The sequence below is a fragment of the Calliopsis andreniformis genome, unplaced genomic scaffold, assembly GCF_051401765.1.
Source record: "Calliopsis andreniformis isolate RMS-2024a unplaced genomic scaffold, iyCalAndr_principal scaffold0017, whole genome shotgun sequence".
In the NCBI taxonomy this organism is placed as follows: Eukaryota; Metazoa; Arthropoda; class Insecta; order Hymenoptera; family Andrenidae; genus Calliopsis; species Calliopsis andreniformis.
In genome coordinates this window covers 7,325,174-7,337,938 of record NW_027480429.1, presented here as the reverse complement: position 1 = coordinate 7,337,938, position 12,765 = coordinate 7,325,174, and positions in this window count along the sequence as shown.

Genomic DNA, 12,765 nt, shown 5'->3' with positions numbered 1-12,765 from the left:
CTGTTATATTTATATTGTATTTTATGCTTCAGGCGTTGACGTCTGAGGCCGTAGCTATTCGATGTGGTGGAAGAACGCCATAGAGTGAAGCCTAGGTTGCCCGGAACGTAGAAATGTCCATATCTTTCACACTGTTTGCAATTATTCATTTTATACGGTGGCAAAGCTGTTGCATTTATATTGTATTTAATGCTTCTGGCGTTCACTTCTTAGGCCCTAGCTATTCGATCTAGTGGAGCAACGCCCTAGAGTGAAGCCTAGGCTGCCCGGAACGTAGAAATGACCATCACTTTCAAACTGGTTGCAATTAATCCTGTTATACGATGGAAAAGCTGCTGTATTTATATCGTATTTTATGCGTCTGTCGTTGACTTCTAAGGACCTAACTATTCGATCTGGTGGAACAACGCCCTAGGGTGAAGCCTAGGTTGCCCGGAACGTAGAAATGACAATTACATTTACACTGGTAGCAATTATTCGTTTTATACAATGGAAAAACTGTTCTTTTTATTTTGTATTTTATGATTCGGGCGTTGACTTCTAAGGCCCTAACTGTTTGATCTGGTGGAGCAACGCCCTAGAGTGAAGCCTAGGTTGCCCGGAACGAAGAAATGACAATTACTTTCACACTGTTTGCAATTATTCGTTTTTTACGATGGAAAAGCTGTTGTATTTATATTGTATTATATGCCTCTGGCGTTGACTTCTAAGGCCCTAGCTATTCGATCTAGTGGAGCAACGCCCTAGAGTGAAGCCTAGGTTGCTCGGAATGTAGAAATGACCATAACTTTCACACTGGTTGCAATTAATAGTTTTATACGATGGAAAAACTGTTGTATTTATATTGTATTTAATGCATCTGGCGTTGACTTCTTGGGCCCTAACAATTCGATCTGGTGGAGCAACGCCCTACAGTGAAGCCTAGGTTGCCCGGAACGTAGGTATGAACATAACCTTCACACAGGTTGCAATTATCCCTTTTATACGATGGAAAAGCTGCTGTATTTATATCGTATTTTATGCTTCTAGCGTTGACTTCTAAGGACCTAACTATTCGATCTGGTGGAGCAGCGCCCTAGAGTGAAGCCTAGGTTGCTCGGAATGTATACATGACCATAACTTTCACACTTGTTGCAATTATTCGTTTTATACGATGGAAAAGCTGTTGTATTTATATTGTATTTTATGCTTCTGTCGTTCACTTCTTAGGCCCTAACTATTCGACCTGGTGGAACAACGCCCTAGGCTGAAGCCTAGGTTGCCCGGATCGTAGAAATGACCATAACTTTTACACTGGTAGTAATTATTCGTTTTAAAGAATGGAAAAACTGTTCTATTTATTTTGTATTTTATGCTTCGGGCGTTGACTTCTAAGGCCCTAACTGTTTGATCTGGTGGAGCAACGCCCTAGAGTGAAGCCTAGGTTGCCCGGAACGTAGAAATGACCATGACTTTCACACTGGCTGCTATTATTCGTTTTATACGATGGAAAAACTGTCATATTTATATTGTATTTTATGCTTCTGGCGTTGACTTCTTAGGCCCTAACTATTCGACCTGGTGGAACAACGCCCTACAGTGAAGCAAAGGTTGCCCGGAACGAAGAAATGATCATAACTTTTACACTGGTAGCAATTATTCGTTTTATACAATGGAAAAACTGTTGTATTTATATTGTATTTTATGCTTCTGGCGTTGACTTCTTAGGCCCTAACTATTCGATCTGGTGGAGCAATGCCTCAGAGTTAAGTCTAGGATGCCCGAAACGCCGAAATGATCATTACTTTCACGCTTGTTGCAATTATTCCTGTTATACGATGAAAAGACCGTTGTATTTTTATTGTATTTTATGCTTCAGGCGTAGGCTTCTAAGGCCGTAGCTATTCGATATGGTGGAGCACCGCCCTAGAGTGAAGCCTAGGTTGCACGGAACGTAGAAATGACCATAACATTTACAATGGTAGCAATTATACGTTCTTTACGATGGAAAAGCTGTTGTATTTATATGGTATTTTATGACGCTGGCGTTGACTTCTAAGGCCCTAGCTATTCGATCTAGTGTAGCAACGCCCTAGAGTGAAGCCTAGGTTGCCCGGAACGTAGAAGTGACCATCACTTTCAAACTGGTTGCAACTAATCCTGTTATAGGATGGAAAAACTGTTGTATTTTTATGGTATTTAATGATTCTGGCGTTCACTTCTTAGGCCCTAACTATTCGATCTGGTGGAACAACGCCCAAGGGTGAAGCCTAGGTTGCCCGGAACGTAGAAATGACCATAACTTTTACACTGGTAGCAATTATTCGTTTTATACAATGGAAAAACTGTTCTATTTATTTTGTATTTTATGCTTCGGGCGTTGACTTCTAAGGCCCTAACTGTTTAATCTGGTGGAGCAACGCCCTAGCGTGAAGCCTAGGTTGCCCGGAACGTAGAAATGACCATTACTTTCACACTGTTTGCAATTATTCCTTTTATACGATTGAAAAGCTGTTGTATTTATATCGTACTTTATGCTTCTGGCGTTGACTTCTTAGGCCCTAACTATTCGATCTGGTGGAGCAATGCCTCAGAGTTAAGTCTAGGATGCCCGAAACGCCCAAATGATCATTACTTTCACGCTTGTTGCAATTATTCCTATTATACGATGAAAAGACCGTTGTATTTTTATTGTATTTTATGCTTCAGGCGTAGGCTTCTAAGGCCGTAGCTATTCGATATGGTGCAGCACCGCCCTAGAGTGAAGCCGAGGTTGCCCGGAACGTAGAAATGACCATAACTTTTACACTGGTAGCAATTATTCGTTTTATACAATGGAAAAAATGTTCTATTTATTTTGTATTTTATGTTTCTGGCGTTCACTTCTTAGGCCCTAACTATTCGAGCTGGTGGAACAACGCCCTAGAGTGAAGCCCAGGTTGCTCGGAATGTAGAAATAACCATAACTTTCACACGGGTTGCAATTATTCCTGTTATAGGATGGAAAGACTGTTGTATTTTTCTTGCATTTTATGCTTCTGGCGTTCACTTCTTAGGCCCTAACTATTCGATCTGGTGGAACAACGCCCTAGGGTGAAGCCTAGGTTGCCCGGAACGCAGAAATGACCATAACTTTTACACTGGTAGCAATTATTCGTTTTATACAATGGAAAAGCTGTTGTTTTTATATCGTATTTTATTCTTCTGGCGTTGACTTCTAAGACCCTAGCTATTCGATCTAGTGGAGCAACGCCCTAGAGTGAAGCCTAGGTTGCCCGGAACGTAGAAATGACCTTCACTATCAAACTGGTTGCAATCAATCCTGTTATACGATGGAAAAACTGTTGTATTTTTATTGCATTTTATGCTGCTGGCGTTCACCTCTTAGGCCCTAACTATTCGATCTGGTGGAACAACGCCCTAGGGTGAAGCCTAGGTTGCCCGGAACGTAGAAATGACCATAAGCTTCATAATGGTTGCAATTATTCGTTTTATACGATGGAAAAACTGTTGTATTTCTATTGTATTTTATGCTTCGGGCGTTGACTTCTTAGGCCCTAACACTTCGATCTGGTGGAGCAACGCCCTACAGTGAAGCCTAGGTTGCCCGGAACGTAGATATGACCATAACCTTCACACAGGTTGCAATTATTCGTTTTATACGGTGTAAAGTCTGTTGTATTTATTTTGTATTTTATTCTTCTGGTGTTGACTTCTTAGGCCCTAACTATTCGATCTGGTGGAACAACGCCGTAGAGTGAAGCCTAGGTTGCCCGGAACGTATAAATGACCATTACCTTCACACTGTTTGCAATTATCCCTTTTATACGATGGAAAAGCTGCTGTATTTATATCGTATTTTATGCTTCTGGCGTTGACTTCTAAGGACCTAACTATTCGATCTGGTGGTACAACGCCCTAGGGTGAAGCCTAGGTTGCCCGGAACGTAGAAATGACCATAACATTTACACTGGTAGCAATTATTCGTTTTATACAATGGAAAAACTGTTCTTTTTATTTTGTATTTTATGCTTCGGGCGTTGACTTCTAAGGCTCTAACTGTTTGATCTGGTGGAGCAACGCCCTAGAGTGAAGCCTAGGTTGCCCGGAACGAAGAAATGACAATTACTTTCACACTGTTTGCAATTATTCGTTTTTTACGATGGAAAAGCTGTTGTATTTATATTGTATTATATGCCTCTGGCGTTGACTTCTAAGGCCCTAACTATTCGACCTGGTGGAGCAACGCCCTAGAGTGAAGCCTAGGTTGCTCGGAATATAGAAATGACCATAACTTTCACACTGGTTGCAATTATTCGTTTTCTCCGACGGAAAAACTGTTCTATTTATTTTGTATTTTATGCTTCGGGCGTTGACTTCTAAGGCCCTAACTGTTTGATCTGGTGGGGCAACGCCCTAGAGTGTAGCCTAGGTTGCCCGGAACGTAGAAATGACAATTACTTTCACACTGTTTTTAATTATTCCTTTTATACGATGCAAAAGCTGTTGTATTTATATCGTATTTTATGCTTCTGACGTTGACTTCTAAGGACCCAACTATTCGATCTGGTGGAGCAACGCCCTAGAGTGAAGCCTAGGTTGCTCGGAATGTAGAAATAACCATAACCTTCACACAGGTTGCAATTATTCGTTTTATACGGTGTAAAGGCTGTTGTATTTATTTTGTATTTTATTCTTCTGGTGTTGACTTCTTAGGCCCTGACTATTCGATCTGGTGGAACAACGCCGTAGAGTGAAGCCTAGGTTGCCCGGAACGTAGAAATGACCATTACTTTCACACTGGTTGCAATTATTCGTTTTATACGATGGAAAAACTGTTGTATTTATATTGTATTTTATGCTTCTGGCGTTCACTTCTTAGGCCCTAACTATTCGATCTGGTGGAACAACGCCCAAGGGTGAAGCCTAGATTGCCCGGAACGTAGAAATGACCATAACTTTTACACTGGTAGCAATTATTCGTTTTATACAATGGAAAAACTGTTCTATTTATTTTGTATTTTATGCTTCGGGCGTTGACTTCTAAGGCCCTAACTGTTTAATCTGGTGGAGCAACGCCCTAGGGTGAAGCCTAGGTTGACCGGAACATAGAAATGACCATAACTTTCACACTGGTTACCATTATTCGTTTTATACGATGGAAAAGCTGTTGAATTTATATCGTATTTTATGCTTCTGGCGTTGACTTCTTAGGCCATAACTATTCCATCTGGTGGAACAACGCCCTAAGGTGAAGCCTAGGTTGCCCGGATCGTAGAAATGACCAGTACTTTCACACTGGTTGCAGTTATTCGTTTTATACGATGGAAAAACTGTTCTATTTATTTTGCATTTTATGCTTCGGGCGTTGACTTCTAAGGCGCTAACTATTCAATCTGTTGGAGAAACGCCCTAGGGTATATCCTAGGTTGCCCGGAAAGTAGAAATGACCATAACTTTCATACTGGTTGCAATTATTCGTTTTATATGATGGAAAAACTGTTGTATTTATATTGTATTTTATGCTTCTGGCGTTCACTTCTTAGGCCCTAACTATTCGATCTGGTGGAACAACGGCCTAAGGTGAAGCCTAGGTTGCCCGCAACGTAGAAATGGCCATAACTTTTACACTGGTAGCAATTATTCGTTTTACACAATGGAAAAACTGTTCTATTTATTTTGTATTTAATGCTTCGGGCGTTGGCTTCTATGGCCCTAACTGTTTGATCTGGTGGAGCAACGCCCTAGAGTGAAGCCTAGGTTACCCGGAACGTAGAAATGAACACAGCTTTCACACTGGTTGCTATTATTCGTTTTATACGATGGAACAACTGTTATATTTATATTGTATTTTATGCTTCAGGCGTTGACTTCTGAGGCCGTAGCTATTCGATGTGGTGGAAGAACGCCATAGAGTGAAGCCTAGGTTACCCGGAACGTAGAAATGTCCATATCTTTCATACTGTTTGCAATTATTCATTTTATACGGTGGCAAAGCTGTTGCATTTATATTGTATTTTATGCTTCTGGCGTTGACTACTTAGGCCCTAACTATTCGATCTGGTGGAGCAACGCCCTACAGTGAAGCCTAGGTTGCCCGGAACGTAGCTATGACCATAACCTTCACACAGGTTGCAATTATTCGTTTTATACGGTGTAAAGACTGTTGTATTTTTATTGCATTTTATGCTTCTGGCGTTCACTTCTTAGGCCCTAACTATTCGATCTGGTGGAACAAGGCCCTAGGGTGAAGCCTAGGTTGCCCGGAACGTAGAACTGACCATAACTTTTACGCTGGTAGCAGTTATTCGTTTTATACAATGGAAAAACTGTTGTATTTATTTTGTATTTTATGCTTCGGGCGTCGACTTCTAAGGCCCTAACTGTTTGATCTGGTGGAGCAACGCCCTAGAGTGAAGCCTAGGCTGCCCGGAACGTAGAAATGACCATAACTTTCACACTGGTTGCTATTATTCGTTTTATACGTTGGAAAAACCGTTATATTTATATTGTATTTTATGCTTCTGGCGTTGACTTGTCAGGCTCTAACTATTCGATCTGGTGGAACAACGCCCTAGAGTAAAGCCTAGGTAGCCTGGAACGTAGAAATGACCATCACTTTCACACGGGTTGCAATTATTCCTGTTATAGGATGGAAAGACTGTTGCATTTTTATTGTATTTTATGCTTCAGGCGTTGACTTCTGAGGCCGTAGCTATTCGATGTGGTGGAAGAACGCCATAGAGTGAAGCCTAGGTTGCCCGGAACGTAGAAATGACCATAGTTTTCATAATGGTTGCAATTATTCGATTTATACGATGGAAAAACTGTTGTATTTCTATTGTATTTTATGCTTCGAGCGTTGACTTCTTAGGCCCTAACACTTCAATCTGGTGGATCAACGCCCTACAGTGAATCCTAGGTTGCCCGGAACGTAGATATGACCATAACCTTCACACAGGTTGCAATTATTCGTTTTATACGGTGTAAAGGCTGTTGTATTTATTTTGTATTTTATTCTTCTGGTGTTGACTTCTTAGGCCCTGACTATTCGATCTGGTGGAACAACGCCGTAGAGTGAAGCCTAGGTTGCCCGGAACGTAGAAATGACCATTACTTTCACACTGGTTGCAATTATTTGTTACATACGATGGAAAAGCTGTTGTATTTATATCGTATTTTATGCTTCTGGCGTTGACTTCTTAGGCCCTAACTATTCCATCTGGTGGAACAACGCCCTAGGGTGAAGCCTAGGTTGCCCGGGAAGTAGAAATGACCATAACTTTCACACTGGTAGCAATTATTCGTTTTATACGATGGAAAAACTGTTCTATTTATTTTGTATTTTATGCTTCGGGCGTTGACTTCTAAGGCCCTAACTGTTTAATCTGGTGGAGCAACGCCCTAGGGTGAAGCCTAGGTTGACCGGAACGTAGAAATGACCATAACTTTCACACTGGTTACCATTATTCGTTTCATACGATGGAAAAGCTGTTGAATTTATATCGTATTTTATGCTTCTGGCGTTGACTTCTTAGGCCATAACTATTCCATCTGGTGGAACAACTCCCTAAGGTGAAGCCTAGGTTGCCCGGATCGTAGAAATGACCAGTACTTTCACACTGGTTGCAGTTATTCGTTTTATACGATGGAAAAACTGTTCTATTTATTTTGCATTTTATGCTTCGGGCGTTGACTTCTAAGGCGCTAACTATTCAATCTGTTGGAGAAACGCCCTAGGGTATATCCTAGGTTGCCCGGAAAGTAGAAATGACCATAACTTTCATACTGGTTGCAATTATTCGTTTTATATGATGGAAAAACTGTTGTATTTATATTGTATTTTATGCTTCTGGCGTTTACTTCTTAGGCCCTAACTATTCGATCTGGTGGAACAACGGCCTAAGGTGAAGCCTAGGTTGCCCGCAACGTAGAAATGGCCATAACTTTTACACTGGTAGCAATTATTCGTTTTACACAATGGAAAAACTGTTCTATTTATTTTGTATTTAATGCTTCGGGCGTTGGCTTCTAAGGCCCTAACTGTTTGATCTGGTGGAGCAACGCCCTAGAGTGAAGCCTAGGTTACCCGGAACGTAGAAATGAACATAGCTTTCACACTGGTTGCTATTATTCGTTTTATACGATGGAAAAACTGTTATATTTATATTGTATTTTATGCTTCAGGCGTTGACTTCTGAGGCCGTAGCTATTCGATGTGGTGGAAGAACGCCATAGAGTGAAGCCTAGGTTGCCCGGAACGTAGAAATGTCCATATCTTTCACACTGTTTGCAATTATTCATTTTATACGGTGGCAAAGCTGTTGCATTTATATTGTATTTTATGCTTCTGGCGTTGACTACTTAGGCCCTAACTATTCGATCTGGTGGAGCAATGCCTCAGAGTTAAGTCTAGGATGCCCGAAACGCCGAAATGATCATTACTTTCACGCATGTTGCAATTATTCCTGTTATACGATGAAAAGACTGTTGTATTTTTATTGTATTTTATGCATCAGGCGTAGGCTTCTAAGGCCGTAGCTATTCGATATGGTGGAGCACCGCCCTAGAGTGAAGCCTAGGTTGCTCGGAACGCAGAAATGACCACTACTTTCACAGTGTTTGCAATTATTCATTTAATACGATGGAAAAGCTGTTGTATTTATATCGTATTTTATGCTTCGGGCGTTGACTTCTTAGGCCCCAGCACTTCGATCTGGTGGAACAACGCCCTAGGGTGAAGCCTAGGTTGCCCGGAACGTAGAACTGACCATAACTTTTACGCTGGTAGCAGTTATTCGTTTTATACAGTGGAAAAAATGTTGTATTTATTTTGTATTTTATGCTTCGGGCGTCGACTTCTAAGGCCCTAACTGTTTGATCTGGTGGAGCAACGCCCTAGAGTGAAGCCTAGGCTGCCCGGAACGTAGAAATGACCATAACTTTCACACTGGTTGCTATTATTCGTTTTATACGTTGGAAAAACTGTTATATTTATATTGTATTTTATGCTTCTGGCGTTGACTTCTCAGGCTTTAACCATTCGATCTGGTGGAACAACGCCCTAGAGTAAAGCCTAGGTTGCCTGGAACGTAAAAATGACCATCACTTTCACACGGGTTGCAATTATTCCTGTTATAGGATGGAAAGACTGTTGCATTTTTTGTGTATTTTATGCTTCAGGCGTTGACTTCTGAGGCCGTAGCTATTCGATGTGGTGGAAGAACGCCATAGAGTGAAGCCTAGGTTGCCCGGAACGTAGAAATGACCATAGTTTTCATAATGGTCGCAATTAATCGATTTATACGATGGAAAAACTGTTGTATTTCAATTGTATTTTATGCTTCGAGCGTTGACTTCTTAGGCCCTAACACTTCAATCTGGTGGATCAACGCCCTACAGTGAATCCTAGGTTGCCCGGAACGTAGATATGACCATAACCTTCACACAGGTTGCAATTATTCGTTTTATACGGTGTAAAGGCTGTTGTATTTATTTTGTATTTTATTCTTCTGGTGTTGACTTCTTAGGCCCTGACTACTCGATCTGGTGGAACAACGCCGTAGAGTGAAGCCTAGGTTGCCCGGAACGTAGAAATGACCATTACTTTCACACTGGTTGCAATTATTCGTTTTATACGATGGAAAAACTGTTGTATTTATATTGTATTTTATGCTTCGGGCGTTGACTTCTAAGGCCCTAACTATTCGACCTGGTGGAGCAACGCCCTAGAGTGAAGCCTAGGTTGCCCGGTACGTAGAAGTGACCATCACTATCAAACTCGTTGCAATTATATGTTTCATACGATGGAAAAGCTGTTGTATTTATATCGTATTTTATGCTTCTGGCGTTGACTTCTTAGGCCCTAACTATTCGATCTGGTGGTACAACGACCTAGGGTGAAGCCTAGGTTGCCCGGAACATAGAAATCGCCATAAGTTTCATAATGGTTGCAATTATTCGTTTTATACGATGGAAAAACTGTTGTATTTCTATTGTATTTTATGCTTCGGGCGTTGACTTCTTAGGCCCTAGCACTTCGATCTGGTGGAGCAACGCCCTACAGTGAAGCCTAGGTTGCCCGGAACGTAGATATGACCATAACCTTCACACAGGTTGCAATTATTCGTTTTATACGATGGAAAAACTGTTGTATTTATATTGTATTTTATGCTTCTGGCGTTCACTTCTTAGGCCCTAACTATTCGACCTGGTAGAGCAACGCCCTACAGTGAAGCCTAGGTTGCTCGGAATACAGAAATGACCATAACTTTCACACTGGTTGCAATTATTCGTTTTCTGCGATGGAAAAACCGTTCTATTTATTTTGTATTTTATGCTTCGGGCGTTGACTTCTAAGGCCCTAACTGTTTGATCTGGTGGAGCAACACCCTAGAGTGTAGCCTAGGTTGCCCGGAACGTAGAAATGACAATTACTTTCACACTGTTTGCAATTATTCCTTTTATATGATGCAAAAGCTGATGTATTTATATCGTATTTTATGCTTCTGGCGTTGACTTCTAAGGACCTAACTATTCGATCTGGTTGAGCAACGCCCTAGAATGAAGCCTAGGTTGCTCGGAATGTAGAAATAACCATAACTTTCACACTGGTTGCAATTATACGTTCTTTACGATGGAAAAGCTGTTGTATTTATATTGTATTTTATGACTCTGGCGTTGACTTCTAAGGCCCTAGCTATTCGATCTAGTGTAGCAACGCCCTAGAGTGAAGCCTAGGTTGCCCGGAACGTAGAAGTGACCATCACTTTCAAACTGGTTGCAATTAATCCTGTTATACGATGGAAAAACTGTTGTATTTTTATTGTATTTAATGCTTCTGGCGTTCACTTCTTAGGCCCTAACTATTCGAGCTGGTGGAACAACGCCCTAGAGTGAAGCCTAGGTTGCTTGGAATGTAGATATAACCATAACTTTCACACTGGTTGCAATTATTCGTTTTATACGATGGAAAAACTGTTGTATTTATATTGTATTTTATGCTTCTGGCGTTCACTTCTTAGGCCCTAACTATTCGATCTGGTTTAACAACGCCCTAGGGTGAAGCCTAGGTTGCCTGGAACGTAGAAATGACCATAACTTTTACACTGGTAGCAATTATTCGTTTTATACAATGGAAAAACTGTTCTATTTATTTTGTATTTTATGCTTCGGGCGTTGACTTCTAAGGCCCTAACTGTTTAATCTGGTGGAGCAGCGCCCTAGGGTGAAGCCTAGGTAGCCCGGAATGTAGAAATGACCATAACTTTCACACTGGTTGCAATTATTCGTTTTATACGATGGAAAAGCTGTTGTATTTATATTGTATTTTATGCTTCTGGCGTTCACTTCTTAGGCCCTAACTATTCGACCTGGTGGAACAACGCCCTACGCTGAAGCCTAGGTTGCCCGGAACGTAGAAATGACCATAACTTTTACACTGGTAGCAATTATTCGTTTTATACAATGGAAAAACTGTTGTATTTATATTGTATTTTATGCTTCTGGCGTTGACTTCTTAGGCCCTAAGTATTCGATCTGGTGGAACAACGCCCTAGGGTGAAGCCTAGGTTGCCGGGAACGAAGAAATGATCATAACTTTTACACTGGTAGCAATTATTCGTTTTATACGATGGAAAACCTGTTGTATTTATATCGTATTTTATGCTTCGGGCGTTGACTTCTTAGGCCCTAACACTTCGATCTGGTGGAGCAACGCCCTACAGTGAAGCCTATGTTGCCCGGAACGTAGCTATAACCATAACCTTCACACAGGTTGCAATTATTCGTTTTATACGGTGTAAAGACTGTTGCATTTTTTTTGTATTTTATGCTTCAGGCGTTGACTTCTGAGGCCGTAGCTATTCGATGAGGTGGAAGAACGCCAGAGAGTGAAGCCTAGGTTGCCCGGAACGTAGAAATGACCATAGTTTTCATAACGGTTGCAATTATTCGATTTATACGATGGAAAAACTGTTGTATTTCTATTGTATTTTATGCTTCGAGCGTTGACTTCTTAGGCCCTAACACTTCAATCTGGTGGATCAAAGCCCTACAGTGAATCCTAGGTTGCCCGGAACGTAGATATGACCATAACCTTCACACAGGTTGCAATTATTCGTTTTATACGGTGTAAAGGCTGTTGTATTTATTTTGTATTTTATTCTTCTGGTGTTGACTTCTTAGGCCCTGACTATTCGATCTGGTGGAACAACGCCGTATAGTGAAGCCTAGGTTGCCCGGAACGTAGAAATGACCATTACTTTCACACTGGTTGCAATTATTCGTTTTATACGATGGAAAAACTGTTGTATTAATATTGTATTTTATGCTTCGGGCGTTGACTTCTAAGGCCCTAACTATTCGATCTGGTGGAGCAACGCCCTAGAGTGAAGCCTAGGTTGCCCGGTACGTAGAAGTGACCATCACTATCAAACTCGTTGCAATTATTTGTTTCATAGGATGGAAAAGCTGTGGTATTTATATCGTATTTTATGCTTCTGGCGTTGACTTCTTAGGCCCTAACTATTCCATCTGGTGGAACAACGCCCTAGGGTGAAGCCTAGGTTGCCCGGGAAGTAGAAATGACCATAACTTTTACACTGGTAGCAATTATTCGTTTTATACAATGGAAAAGCTGTTGTATTTATATTGTATTTTATGCTTCTGGCGTTGACTTCTTAGGCCCTAACTATACGATCTGGTGGAGCAATGCCTCAGAGTTAAGTCTAGGATGCCCGAAACGCCCAAATGATCATTACTTTCACGCTTGTTGCAATTATTCCT